Source organism: Crinia signifera, chromosome 5 (assembly GCF_055691185.1).
Source record: "Crinia signifera chromosome 5, ASM5569118v1, whole genome shotgun sequence".
Classification (NCBI taxonomy): Eukaryota; Metazoa; Chordata; class Amphibia; order Anura; family Myobatrachidae; genus Crinia; species Crinia signifera.
Genome location: NC_139221.1, coordinates 226,360,866 through 226,376,151, shown reverse-complemented (window position 1 = coordinate 226,376,151; position 15,286 = coordinate 226,360,866). Strand labels below are relative to the sequence as shown.

The window sequence follows — 15,286 nt, the reverse complement described above, 5'->3', positions numbered from 1 at the left end:
GTATCTGTGATGTTTTGCATTAAGCCTTTATTCCTCCCAGATGGTCCGTTTTACAATGTTCAATGTCCTCCCAAAAGACTCATGAACGCTCACAAAAAAAAATATTGTGTCTACAAGCTCACAAGTGTTTTTGCATATATTATATTTATTTTTGCATATCAGAAGTTAATCATTTTTAATTAAAGGGGTTGTTCTATAAATGTAATTTATTGGTTTGCACATGTTTCCTGAAATCTACCAAAAACATTCTGGCTATAATGAAGCGGAGTAATTTTTGTTTTCTTTTCAATCCATCTAATAAATGATTTTCCTTGGGGTACGACACAGCTGTGCTGGGTTCTCTGCATTGGAAACATTTGTACTGCAGCTAGACAACAGCTTGATATCCTCATATTCCAAAGCAACAAAAATAAATGGCCAACTTCTGTGCATAAATACACAGGCGATAGAAAACAAATTCAAAATAGTTGCAAAACTTGCAGGATGGCATTCATAAGGAAACCCCTACACACACACCCCCCGCGTGCGCCCCCCGCCCCCGCCTGTGTCTGCCACCCCCCGCCTCCCCATTACCATTACTTACCACCACGCAGCATTGCCCTCCAGCTCCCTCAGCCTACACCGTCGGTCGGGTCCGGAGAACACACTGCAGCCTGCAGAGCGCCGAGCCCCTCTGTGTCCTAGGCTCTGCGCTCTGCAGGCTGCAATGTGCGTGCCTGGCTGGGGGCCACCGGCGCCGGGAGGGGGAGGTGGTATGCGGGTGCCCGGGGGGGGGGGGGGTGTGTGTGGTTTGGTACCACTGTGGGCAGCGGCCCGGGTCCCTCCAGAGGCTGGGGCCCGGGACAGCTGTACCCAGGGCACCCCCCAGTCAGCAGCCCTGTCCACTGCAGGAGCTCAAGAAAACGGTAACTTAGTTTAAAGGGCCTGATTCAGAGTTGATCCAAAATAGCAACAAAATAGCAAAAGGATCTAATCACAGTCCTCACTTAATTTGACTGATAGCGTTTGGGTGTTGTAACCGGCTGTTTTTTGGGTGTGTCAGAAAAACTGCAGGTGTGCTATGGCGTTTTCAGGGAGGGTATGTGATGTCAGCACCCTGGCCTCGATCAGCAGGTCTCTGTCGCAGAGTTGTGGAAGGGTCAGACTTATGCTGCCCATACATTGTGAGATATTGCATACAATCATTCGATTTTGACTACATCTGGCCAATAAATTGAATGATTGAATGCATTGCTAAGGGACCATTCGACGTGATGCACGGGCCCACCATCGAATGTTGCATTGATAGATAGTTTGTGCTGCACATAATATCTATTGAATTGCAAGAGCGATCACGTATTTTAACCACATGCTATCACTCGAATGCAATCTGCGGGTGGGGGGCGGAGGGATCGCTTTCGGCGGCATGGGGAGAAGGGGCTGAATGGACTGCTGGCGGCATGGAAGAGGGCAGGCAGAGCGATGGCGGTGGAGTAGCATAGTGCTAGAAGTAGCGCTAGCAGCCGGCGGGGTCATCGGTGGCAGCAGAGTTGTTTAAAACACTGGGCAGCCCTTTGATTGGCAGCCCTCTCCTGGCACTCAGAGACTCGGGGTCATGGCACTGCATTAATACATTGCTTATATTGTTGTTGGAATGTGACCAGATGGAAAAGTGCCAAAATACTGTCAATACTGTAATGGGTTCGAGTCCCACCATGGCCCTTACTGTGCAGAGTTTGTATATTCTCCCCGTACTTGCACGGGTTTCCTCCGGGTACTCTGGTTTCCTCCCACAATCCAAAAATATATTGGTAGGCTAATTGGCTCCCAACAAAATTAACCCTAGAATGTCTTTGTGTGGTAGGGAATATAGATTGTAAGCTCCACTGGGGCAGGGACTGATGTGAATGTTCAACTATACTCTGTAAAGTGCTGCGGAATATGTATGTGCTATATAAGAAACTGTAAATAAATAAATAAATAAATAATACAAGAATTTATTTATTTATTTATTTATTAACAGTTTCTTATATAGCGCAGCATATTCCGTTGCGCTTTACAATAGCAGACAGTGAAACAAAACAGGGTATTTACAGACAGTCAAAATGTAGGAGGGCCCTGCTCGCAAGCTTACAATCTATAGAATGAAGAAAACATCAGTGGTGGAGGAGTTAAAGAGTTTTTGGTTATAACCTCCCCTAATTTTTCATGTGAGTGGAGCAATAACAAAATTTAGATGAAGTGCTAAATATTAGTTGCCTATGTCATTCATTATCCAATGTGAATATTGATTTTACCTGTGAGTGGGAAGTATAGAAGGTTTCCAGCTCATCGACATTTACATAATCCATTGATTTCAGATGTCAGTGGTAGATACTGCTTTCTTCATCTCACAAACTCGTATGATCTGGAATAAATAAAAGATACAAGTCAGCGAGATACATTCCACTTATTATTGATACAAGTAATTTATATATTGTGCTCATATTCTGCAGCACTTTACATAGAACATTCACATCAGTGCCTGCCCCAGTGGAGATTACAATCTATATTCCCGACCACATGTACATGCACACACATTCATACTGATGGAAAATGCACACAAATCCACTATACAGTACATCACTGGACCATCAAGTCATTCATTCATTAACCTTCCAACCTAGGGCTAAATGTAATAGACTCTAAGTTCCGGAAGTGCTGGACTTTTGTGCAAGTTTGTCCATTTGTTGATTTTTGGATAGCAGCAATAACTTAGAAGGGAAAACCAACCTGATTTTGCCTTATAAATGTATCATCAGACCCCACTGACACACGCTCTGCTGCTGTCTACAAGGGGAAGGGAGGGGGAGGGAATATAAACCAATAGGAGGGGAGTGGTAATCCCCAGGGGTCAAACTAGAACCAGTGGGGGACAGTGACGGATCTTACCCTTTTTGAGGAGAGGGGCTGCTGCAATGCGGGCCCCCTCCGCTGCCGCTGCCTCAGCTGCGCTGCCTACATGTCCCGGCCGCCGGTCCCATGCAGGGGCCAGTGCATGTGCAGTAACTTTATACATACTGCGCATGCGCTGGCCCAAGCCTCCATGGGCTCCCGGAGGCTTAATCGGGTTCATGGGTCCGGAGCATGCGCAGTATGGTACGCGGTACTGTGCATGCGCAGAGCCTGTTTTGGGGGCTGCTGCGCATTTGCGCAGAGAGAGGCATACCGGAGGGTGGAAACACCTCCTAATGGGACTGCCTTGGTGACTGGCAGGTAGGACTTCCAATAGGAAGTCACTGCCAGTCACATTGAAGCCAGAGCAGTCTCACAGACTGCATCTGGTTTCACTTTAGGCAGAGACAGTGGCAGCTTTGGTACTTATGTAGTATCTGGGCTGCCGATTTCAAAATCGGGTCGGATCGGGAGATCGCATCGCATCGCATGCGACCATGCGATTCGATGCGATGCGATGCGATGCGATGACCCGATTTTTCCATAGGAATCAATGTTAAAATGGACTGAGTCCATTTTAACATGGAATTCAATGGGAAAAATGGGTCCTTTTCATACCCCTACTATCCAAGTGGGCATGGAGTTGGATATAAACCTGTGGCGAGCGTAGCGAGCCACCGAGCCCGAAGCGTGGCGAGCGAAGCGAGCCCCGCGAGGGGACGAATACCGTCCCCTCGCGGGGCTCGCTTCGCTCGCCACGCTTCGGGCTCGGTGGCTCGCTACGCTCGCCACAGGTTTATATCCAACTCCATGCCCACTTGGATAGTAGGGGTATGAAAAGGACCCATTTTTCCATAGGAATCATTTTAACATTGATTCCTATGGAAAAATCGGGTCATCGCATCCGATATCGGATGCGATGCGATGCGATGCGATATCGCATCGCATCGCATCTGATTGTATGCCTTAACTTAAGGCATACAATCAAAAAATCGGCAGCCCAGATACTACATAAGTACCGCAGCTTTTACCTGGGGGGGGGGGGGCTGCAGTCCTGCATCCCATAGGTAAAAACCACCACTGGTGGGGAGATGGAGACAAATAGTGAAATTAGAAAAAAGGACACGCACTAGGCGGGTCAAGCAGCGCTTGTATCAATGAATGTCACTCAATGGTTTAGAACAATGTAACAAATTTTACTGTTTTAAAATACATACAAGGTACAATATTACATAAAATGTAAAGGTAAAAAACAATAATGTATAATGGTATAATAAATAGGTGGGGAATAAAAGTAAATTGGAATGAATAAAATAAATGCAACCTCGCCTCAATGGACACGTCTGAATGTAATTTGTGATCACACACATAAGAGACACACACATAAAATATTTTAAGATTTTCTTACAAAAAATTCTTAAACTTTAATGAGTAAAAAAAAAACAGACAATTTCTGAGCAGTTTTTTGGGGTCAGTTAAGTGGTTAATTATCCTCCTACGAATCATTATCTTCTTTCTAAATCTCTCTGGAGGGAAAACAAGTATGGCATAGCCAGTACACAGAAAAAAAACCTTGGGAGAAATACAATCAAGTATGAATTTCTGAAATTACTTTTTTTAAATATTTTTGGGGCCTGTTGCAAATGATTATGATATAAAAATCAGTGAGCGGGATTCAGATACGGATGAAAATCAATGCCGCTTGTAAGCAGTTGTGATGTATAAGCGGTAAGATTCCACATATGCAGCTGACCAATGGAAAAAGAGTCTACAAGGTCAGGAAGTCTGCATCTCCAATAAACAGAGGCAATGTGTTCTGTTTCTGCCTACAATGTCCTCTTCCAACCCATCTTAAGGCCACTGCGCAACAAATGATGGGAATTACAGGTGAGAACACAGAGCCAATTCTGCGCAGACCTTGTACAGCCGCAGGTTCCCAATAATCAGGGATCTACGGGTGTCGCCTCTCATGAATCCAGACGACCTTAGTTCTCATAGCAATGGTTACCTCACATGCCTGCATGTTACTGCTACATGAGTAAAGAACATTTGTGTCATCTACCTGAAAACATTATAGGAAGAAACCTATCAAGATGATTGATGAAGCCCAGTTGTTATCCTGAAAGTTGTGCTATAAAATTATTCAGGATGAAAGAGGAGATGAACTTGTGCGGGCTAAATGCTTTTTTTTGGACAATTTCACATTTCTACAGATATAATCAAAGGCTGCACATGTATGAGGTGATTTAGCATTTCAGGAAGTTATTCCATCCTGGTTGTGTCCAAATATGCACATTCTCAGATAGAATTGCACTATACTCAGTGTTGCATTACATTAGTCACATTTCTATATTAAATATGGACATGTTAGCAAGGCAAGATCAGAGCTTGCACACACTTTGGGCCTTATTCTGGTTCACTCTTAGAGGCAAATTCCTTCTCAAATGGACAAAACCATGAGCACTGCAGGGGGGGGGGGGGGGAAGATGAAACAAGTACAGAGAGAATTAGATTTGGGTGACTTATTTTGTTTCTGTGCAGGGAAACTACTGACTGCTTTATTTTTACCCTGCAATATAGATCTCACTTTGAAGAAACCCCACCCAAATCAAATTCTCTCTGCACAAGTTACATCTGCCCCACCTGCAATGCACATGGTTTTGTCCATTTGAGAAGGAATTTGCCTCTGAGAGTGAACTAGAATAAGGCCCTTTATGTATTACAAAAGCATACCATGAGATGGTCTAGAAGCAAGATCACGCCCATTTTTGAAAGAGAGCGCTCAATAGCAATCACTTTACTTACAGTCATGAGGGTAACTTTGGAGAGGTAAATTTACTAACATCGATGTTGGGTTTTTTTTCTGCAATTTCCCATTGAATTAGCAAATCTGAGATTTACTAAAAGCAAAATCGAAGACAAAACCCATGAAAAGTCTAGCCTTAGATGGCAATAAATGGCATGAGTCGATCAGAGCAAACATTGGACACTTTTCATAGAAAGGAATACATTTTTATGCATAGTTTCAAAGTTAACTGTGTTCCAGTTAAAACAAATAAAGTAAATGGCTAGATGGATGGATGGATGGATGGATGGATGATACCTGCCAGAGTGTTGTAATGAATGAATATGTGAGAGATAGGTGATGATCTATTAGTCATGTCTAAGTTTTTATAACGGCCATTTGGAATTTGTGCAACAGAAAAATGAATAACTACTTGAATAATATAAGTGATGTAATTCAATGGCTTTTATCAGAATAAGTTATAGTGATGATTTACTAATTTCCTTTATGTATTGTTTAATATGTATTTTATCGCTGGTGAAATCCTACATTAATTTTTATAGGTAATTAACTTTTGTTTGTTTGAGCAAAATGAAAAAGCTGAAATATCAACTTTGCTTTGGTTGTCCCTCCACCTCCAGTTCTAGACATTAAGCCCATATTAACCTTTCACTTTTTCCACACACAAGTGCCAGGGGGAGCAATTGATTTATCCGTAGAGAATCTCAGCTGTCTCCCAAAAGTATTCTCATTTTAAGACCCCTCTCTGTAACTACTGTAACTACCAATCCCATCTTTATTTTAAAATGCAAATAATACTCAAATCACCTAATATTGTTTAAAAGAATTATCAAATCCTAATAATTGATAAGATTCTTGCAGGTCTCATTGGAGAAGAACCAAGGGCAGTATTTAAAAAGAATAACAACATTAAGAATCTCGTGGCGCCTAGTTACTATATGGGTGCAGACCCAACTAGACTGCTTTTGGTGTGGAAGAAACAAATGTATGACTTGTCCCCAAATTAAAGAGAGGGACCAATTTTCTTCCTCCTCCTTGGATCTGATGTTTGACATTTCAAGTGTCCTTACGTGCTCTAGCCCATACGTGATCTATTTGGTCACGTGCGAGTGTAGGGAGAACAAGCGAGATGCTCAGCGTCAGATTCTTGGAACATAGACGCAATATAATGAATGCAGCCTCCTCACAGTCTATCAAGACACATGAAACAGTGTCCTACTGGTAACCTGAGAATAGTCACAATTCAGGAAATAGAAATCATTAAGGCAACCGAGAGAAGGGGGATGGATACTGTACAACCTTCTCTGTAGATGTGAGGCCCATTGGATCTTTGCTCTTGGTACTCTGTTCCCTGAAGACTGAACGAGAATGTAGAACTGAATAATGTCTAAGTGAAGGTGAAGAAGGACCAGGTGTGCAGACTGCAAAGCAGAAGAGAGAGGGAAGGGACAGAACTCTGGAAGGGGTTTGGCATGGAGGGGCCCTCACACATCACTGCATGGAAGAAGGACTGGCAAAGTAGGAAAGAGGAAGGGAACAGGGAACTCAGGGGAGCAGGTATAGCAGTGTTCCCTCCTGCTAGCCAGCATGAAATGTGTTTTTTAAATAAATTCTTATCTCATAATCCAGTTGAGATTTACATTTGTTTGTTTACATACAAACATTACCAGAATGTATTTCACCCTAACGGGGGTGAAAAGGGGTAAAATGTGTTTCACATAAATATTTTCTTCTTAATCTGACCTATTTTGCTAGACAATTGCCCTAATTCTAATCAGTTCGGCCCATTATGAATTTGCAACGGGGAGCGATGTAGAAAATCTGTGCATGCGCATAAGCGTGTTTGCGCATGTGCAGGTCTGCAGTTTTTATATATGTATATATATATATATATATATATATATATATGCGAGGGGGGGATGGCGGCACTCCAAGCTCCTTGGTAGGGTATAACGTTGAAATTCAATAATGCGGTGCCGTCCTAGATCAGCGCTGGGCTGACAATATGCACGGGGAGGGGTTGCGGCGGCACTCGCAAGAAAAAGAAACCACACCAGGCGGATAACTTCACAGGTGAAGTTATCCGCCTGGTGTGGTTTCTTTTTCTTGCGAGTGCCGCCGCAACCCCTCCCCGTATATATATATATATAGAGGATAAATCTCAGGAGGTCCCGGCAGGGGCTAATCCAAAGAAACAGGCGGCACTCAATGGGCTATGGATTGAATCCAATTTTTATAGAAGAAAAAAGTGCAGCATGTCATCATACAGTCATGTCGACGTTTCAAAGCCGGTGCGGCTTTTTCCTCAGGACGTGGAGTACGCTAAGGTGCATAAGGTGTATGCATGCATGTATGTATGTTATGTATGTATATATATATATATCTTCTATGTATGTGTGTATGTATATATATACATTTGAAAAACCGCACACCAACAGGTGTGAATTTAGGGTGCCAGATCACATAAGAAATTGCATATGTGGGGTGTCTCCTTTAACAGAGAGTGGTCTGCACACCAGTTTGAAGAAAAAACATTTTATATTGATGAAAAAGAGATCAAGCACATGGCATTACATTGGAATCAAAAAGCAAATTAAGGGGTGCAGGTTACTTATCCATAGCCCATAACATCGTCATAGGGGACCTGCCACCAACTTCCAAAGCCAGAATACCCGACAGCCTTTTTCGGTGGTGCGACCACCTTCCTCAAGGGTATAAGCATAACTGAAATGCTAGCCATATATAAAGGCCCTGACGGCGCCAAAATCAGTCAAACAGCACTCACCTGTCACTTAATCTCACCTGGTACACCTGTGCGTTGAGACGCACATGACCCGCACTTCCGGTTTCCAAGACCGGATAGAACAAATATGCCCCAAATACCAATTGATTAGGTATGAAATAACCTGTATTGCACCACCCGCTGACCTTCCTGCACGAGTACACCGCCGCTCATCCCCTCCGGTTTGAGCAGCGTGTACGGCTGTCAGATCGCTAGCGTGCGCTCACCTAACTGCCGCTGGAACGCATCCCGTCAGGTCGTGGAACGCACGGCCATGACACACGCGTCAGCACAGGCAGGGCAGACTGAACAGGATATACTTAAACGTCATCGCTAAAACGCCCACAGTCAGACCGTGGAACGCACGGCCATGACACAGGCGTCAGCATAGACAGTAAACAGAAGGCGGTACTTGTGAGTTATCCGGGCGCCCGATTTTTTGATTGTATGCCTTAAGTTAAGGCATACAATCAGATGCGATGCAATGCGATATCGCATCGCATCGCATGCGACCATCGGATGCGATGACCCGATTTTTCCATAGGAATCAATGTTAAAATGATTCCTATGGAAAAAGGGGTCCTTTTCATACCCCTACTATCCAAGTGGGCATGGAGTTGAATATAAACCTGTGGCGAGCGTAGCGAGCCACCGAGCCCGAAGCGTGGCGAGCGAAGCGAGCCCCGCGAGGGGACGGTATTCCGTGTCCCCTCGCGGGGCTCGCTACGCTCGCCACGCTTCGGGCTCGGTGGCTCGCTACGCTCGCCACAGGTTTATATCCAACTCCATGCCCACTTGGATAGTAGGGGTATGAAAAGGACCCCTTTTTCCCATTGAAGTCCATGTTAAAATGGACTCAGTCCATTTTAACATTGATTCCTATGGAAAAATCGGGTCATCGCATCGCATCGCATCGCATCCGATGGTCGCATGCGATGCGATGCGATGTCCCGATCCGACCCGATTTTGAAATCGGGCGCCCGGATAACTCACAATTACCCAGAAGGCTAATGGAAAATAAATATGTGCGGAGCACTCAACAAATTAAATAAATAACTGAATCCCAAGGTGGAAAATAGACATATGGTGAGTCTAAGGCCGTCTGTCACTGATAATGGCACACATCATTTGGCCCACATGATGGGAGTGCTTTCATCTTCTGTACATCAAACATCATAGTTCTATAAAATGCCATACAAAATGTTAAAGTGTAAATATAATAATAAAACCACACACCACCACTAAGTGTGCCCCAATCAATGCAAGAAATGTGATAAAGAAGAGAGAAAACTATATAAATATAGGGTACGCCAATATGGCAAATGCTGAATCAGTCTAGCATCAAACGGGTTGTGGTAGCCTACAAGACCACCCAATATAATACAATTATCACCTATGTCATATATACACACAAGTAGTCCCACTAAAGAAAGACATTCAAATTAATTCCTTCATTAAGGCCCTCCGGGGCTAGGGAATTCAAATTATAGATGAATTCGCATTCCTTCTGCAAGAGGGTGAGGTGACGATCCCCACCTCTTTTGGGGGCCCTAATCTGAAAGAGAGGCATAAATTTGAAGTCCTTCATAGTATGGCCAACCTCAAAAAAATGTCTAGCCACTGGTGGGGTAGTGTGGTCACGAATAGTCATAGCCTTCTTAATCGATGAACGATGCATTCCTATTCGTTCCTTAAGCATCCGGATCGTTTTTCCGATATACAGGTATTTGCAAGGGCAAATAATGACGTAAATAACAAATTTACTATCACAGTTCATGCGTTGTTTTAACTTGAACTCAATGCCAGTCCTAGGATTGCAAAAAACATCACCTGTTAACATATGCTGGCAATTGACGCAGCCACTGCACCTGAATGCACCAATCTTGCATCCAAGCCATGTACCTTTCTTTGGAGCTGGGCTGATGTCAGAAAACGTGATCTGATCCTTGAAATTGCTGCTTCGTTTGTAGGCAAACATCGGGATTTCGCTACAAAATATGCCCATAACTGGGTCAGATTCCAGTATATGCCAGTGCTTAAGTACCACTTCCCTCAACTTAGTTGAAGCTATAGAGAAGGTTGTAGGAAAAATCATCCTTTTGATAGTTTTATCCCTCTTGGGTTGTGTCAACAACGTTCCTCTATCCAGTAGAAGACATTTATTGATGGCTTCTTCCACTTCCAGAATGTCATAGCCTCTGGAAATAAACTCATCACCCATCACCCTCAATGCTGTTGGTAATTCATCAGGGTTCGAGGTTATCCTTACAACACGAAGAAGCTGCGAGTAAGGCAACCCTCTTTTTAGTGCGGGTGGGTGAAAGCTTTCTGCCCGTAAGACGGAGTTGGTATCAGTTGGTTTTTTGTAGATGGCTGTTGACAATTTACCATGATTAACACTCACGTCAACGTCGAGAAAACAAACATTTGTGGGACTACTTGTGTATGAAAACCTGATGGTGCCAGGCAGTCCATTAAGGTGTTTCATAAGGTGTTTCACTCCAAGCTCCTTGGTAGGGTATAACGTTGAAATTCAATAATGCGGTGCCCGTCCTAGATCAGCGCTGGGCTGACAATATGCACGGGGAGGGGTTGCGGCGGCACTCGCAAGAAAAAGAAACCACACCAGGCGGATAACTTCACAGGTGAAGTTATCCGCCTGGTGTGGTTTCTTTTTCTTGCGAGTGCCGCCGCAACCCCTCCCCGTATATATATATATATATATATAGAGGATAAATCTCAGGAGGTCCCGGCAGGGGCTAATCCAAAGAAACAGGCGGCACTCAATGGGCTATGGATTGAATCCAATTTTTATAGAAGAAAAAAGTGCAGCATGTCATCATACAGTCATGTCGACGTTTCAAAGCCGGTGCGGCTTTTTCCTCAGGACGTGGAGTACGCTAAGGTGCATAAGGTGTATGCATGCATGTATGTATGTTATGTATGTATATATATATATATCTTCTATGTATGTATGTATGTATGTATGCATGTATGCTGTATATTATATCTATGTTGTGTGTATATGTACTGTATGTATTTATGATGTGTGTGTATTGTATGTGTATTGTGTTTGTACATACAGTATGTATGTCCTGTATGTGCTGTATGTATGCATATATGTCTGTTTGTATGTATGTATGTATCTATGAATGCTCTATGTTTCTGTATGCATGCTGAATGTGTATGTATGTATGCTTTGTGTGTGAGTGTGTGTATATGTATGTAGAGTGTGTTGGGTGGAATGTATGCTATGTGTGCGTGGTTATTTATTATTTTGCCGCCCCCCCCCTCCCCCACCACTCTTGTTTTAAGTACCCTCTGGAGCCTTAATCCAGCTCTGATTTCAACAAATATCCTTGTTAAATAAGTATGTCAAGCTCTTTGCCAAAATCCTGAGGAGTAGAGTTGGATGAGTAATTCTTCTGCTGGTGGGCCTCATCTCAGGCATTGGCTAGTATCTGAAGATTATAGCTGCATTGGTGATGGCTTTAGTTTAAAAAAAAAGTACATTTGATCGGGACACATTGCACTTTGTGGGTAAAATATGCCTTATGATAGGATTTTCTTGTGTTTCTTTAGTGGAGTAAATGAACTTTATAATCCCATAGATTTTGTCATGACAAATTAATGTGTATACAATGGCATACTGCTGATTAACAGCCCCATTTACTTCACAGCTGATCAAGATTCATAAAAGGCCAGAAAGACCTTGGCCAGAATGCGATGGGAGCCAAGTTTGGTCCAATTTTGTAAATATCAAATTTTTCCACAAAAGTCAGTCTTTCTGCAAGGTCAGCCAAAGTAATAGCCTCCAAGTTCATAAAGGTCAGATGTCATTTGACCTACATAGCTCCTGTCATCTTTGCCCGGTGCCCGCCAGAACGTCCCCTCTGGCAAGTGCCGGTGAACAGGGACTCCATTAACCTGGGACGCGTGTGCGTCTCATGCGCACGCGTGTCCCAGTGTCTTTGCGACTGGCAGCGGCACCCTGCCCATCTCCGTTTCAGGGCGATGAGCAGGGTTGGAAGAGGGACGCGGGGTGGTGAGGGGGACCATTGGCAGCAGCGGGGGAGGCAGTGGATGTCGGCGGGGAGCTCCATTGGCACAGGGCGCGCAAGCATCTCGGGCGTGCGTGCCCCCTGGCGGGAGCTGGCTATCGAATCGCCAGCCCCGGCCAAGATGACAGGGGCTTCATCTGTATTTGCAAGAGTATTTTTTAGATTTTTAAGGTTACAAATAATTAAAACATTTTTTATTTATTTCACATGTGTTGTCATTGTGTACTTGTAATTGACTTACAACATTGCAAAATACAATTCACCCATAAAACAGCTCTCTCTATGTTTGACTTAATAGAGCAGTTTTGTGTAGAGACTTTGTAACTTGGCTAGCATTACATCCCAGCCTGCAACTGTTATATGACACATTCATTCCAGTTTACTAAGATGTGTATTCTACTTCACATGTGATGTTGCTATGGGCAACCAATCAGATCCTGTCTACTATCTTCTAGAGGGTGCTAAATAAGAAGTCGATTCTGATTGGTTGCCCATAGGAATATCACGGGCAAGATGTACTAAGCCTTGAAAAGTTATAAAATGGTGAGTGTTAAACCTCCAACCAATCAGCTCCTACCTATTATTTTTCAAACCCAGCCTGTGACATGACAGGTAGTTGGATCCGTTATGCTTTTGGAGCATTAAAGATGCATGCATTACATTGGCTGAGCTCCGGTCAAAATGTCCAACTTTGTTTGCATCCTATTACATCTCGGTCTATAGTACTTGATCTACTGTAAATCTGTTGCAAGAATTTAGGACTCAGCAGTAAATTTACATTTTTAAACAGGCTGAAATACTGTAACTCAGGATCTTCCAAACTATATGGCGTAATCAAATACCCAGTACTTGGCATTTTACCCAGTACTATTTAGAAATATTGCAGTATAAGGGGAATGCTCTTCCCATCTCATCAACTGGACAGGTCAAAGCAGTCAACATAAATGTGCTGATGAAACTGCTGTATATGTTCCAAGCCTTATCGATTGCTATACTAACAATGTACCTTACGGACAGAAAAGATTACTAAAAAGAAATAAGGAAATAGCTTTCATTTGGAAGGATATGCTAATAATAATAGACTTTAGAAGAATTAAGCCTGTGTTTGAGGTTTCCACCTTCTGAATTAACAGAAAGGCAATGAGTTGAATCAAACAGACGACCTTGTATCTTTTTCCATCCTAATGATTAAGTGTATTTGTGACAGAAACCAATGTTTATCATACATTAGAATTTTTATTTAACACCAGCACAAGGTACTGTTGACTTGCATGAACCATTCATGAATCATAGAATTACATAGATGTTCAGCAGTCCTACATTGTCATGTTATACACAAGTTGCTCTTACTGTATGTTATTTGCTTTATTTCCAATTCTCAATAATGCCTGTACAACACTAGTTCTGTATGACATTGATCTAAATTTAGGCTGAAGCTAGACGTGGCAAATTCAATCAGACTTCATTAATCAAGGTAGCTTAACGAGCAGGATCCCATAAAACATCCTACTACGGACACTAGACAAAAACTTCATTCTTCTTTTGTTGGTGAGTCAATGAGCATTTTGGGGTTTTAGAATTACAATTCCCCCTCTACAGTCTTATGAATACTTGCGGGCACCATATAAACAGATACTCAGTGTATGAACATGAAAGATAATTTGACAAATGACATAAAAACAGACTCTTGGGGAGAATTGTGACAGCGCCTGAGTTTGTGAAATGTTAGAGTTTAGAGTCTCACACACATTTATAAACACAAACAATTTCATATGGTCCAAGAACATGCAAGCTGTGTACGTTTTTTGTTGTTGTTTTCTACAACTCACAAAGTTGAAACTGGAATTCTGTTGTTTTCTATAGAAAAACATACAAGACAGTCAATGTAATAGTGTACTTAAGAGCCTGTTTGAATATCTGTATAGAAGTGGAGAGTCTGAGGGGGAGAGGTAGAGGATTCCAGAGAAAGGGAGCAGCACGTGAAAAATCTTGGCGGTAGGAATGGGAGGTGGTAATAAGTCGGCAGGCGAGCCGACGGGTGCTCCACAGACTAAGCTGTATGAGTTAAGCAGACGTCCAAACCTCATTCTAGATTGCATTTTTATAGCATTGTATATAAATGCAAATGCTAAGAATATGCTATCTTTAAAATATTCCCTAAAATATTAAGTTAAGTTTTAAATTGAAATAAATAATGTCTCCATCACACATTGCAACATTAGATAGATAGATAGATAGATAGATAGATAGATTGATAGATAGATAGACTGGAATCCCCCCCATCCAGACGGTAAATAGGCTGCGTCTGATGGAATTTCTGGTTTCCTTGGAGACAGACACAAAGCAAACCTTTTTGCAGACACTGGAGCCTTATCCCTCATTTAGACAAGCTTGTCCTCTTGGCCTTTCCTATTGTTTCTTCACTATTAATTGTGGTTTCTCTCTGATTATTGAGATACTGTTTTCCTTAATTGTATATGTTCAGCATTGTCCATATAATATTTCCATTTTTCATGTTTCTCCTGAGTGTTCTTTCTTATAGCCTATTTTAATGTGCCATGTTCGTGTACAGTGTATGCTTCTAGACAATTTTCAACAAAAATGTATGGAGTACAATGAAATGATTGCCATTGGAAACAGGAATGCTAAAATTCTCTTGTACATCTTCTGTATAGGAATACTAATGTAATATTCTGTTGTGCCTGTACTGTATTTCATGCTGAC

The 15,286-nt window shown here is 42.6% G+C and overlaps 1 protein-coding gene across 1 annotated transcript in view; it reads right to left on the bottom strand.

Annotated features, from left to right (window-relative positions):
- TMEM108 (transmembrane protein 108) overlaps positions 1 to 15,286 on the bottom strand; it is a 205,226-nt gene that overhangs the window by 163,864 nt on the left and 26,076 nt on the right. Inside the window, exon 2 of the mRNA XM_083188589.1 lies at positions 2,277 to 2,386. The gene's annotated coding sequence lies outside the window, so the exon portion shown is untranslated. The remainder of the gene's footprint in view (positions 1 to 2,276; positions 2,387 to 15,286) is intronic.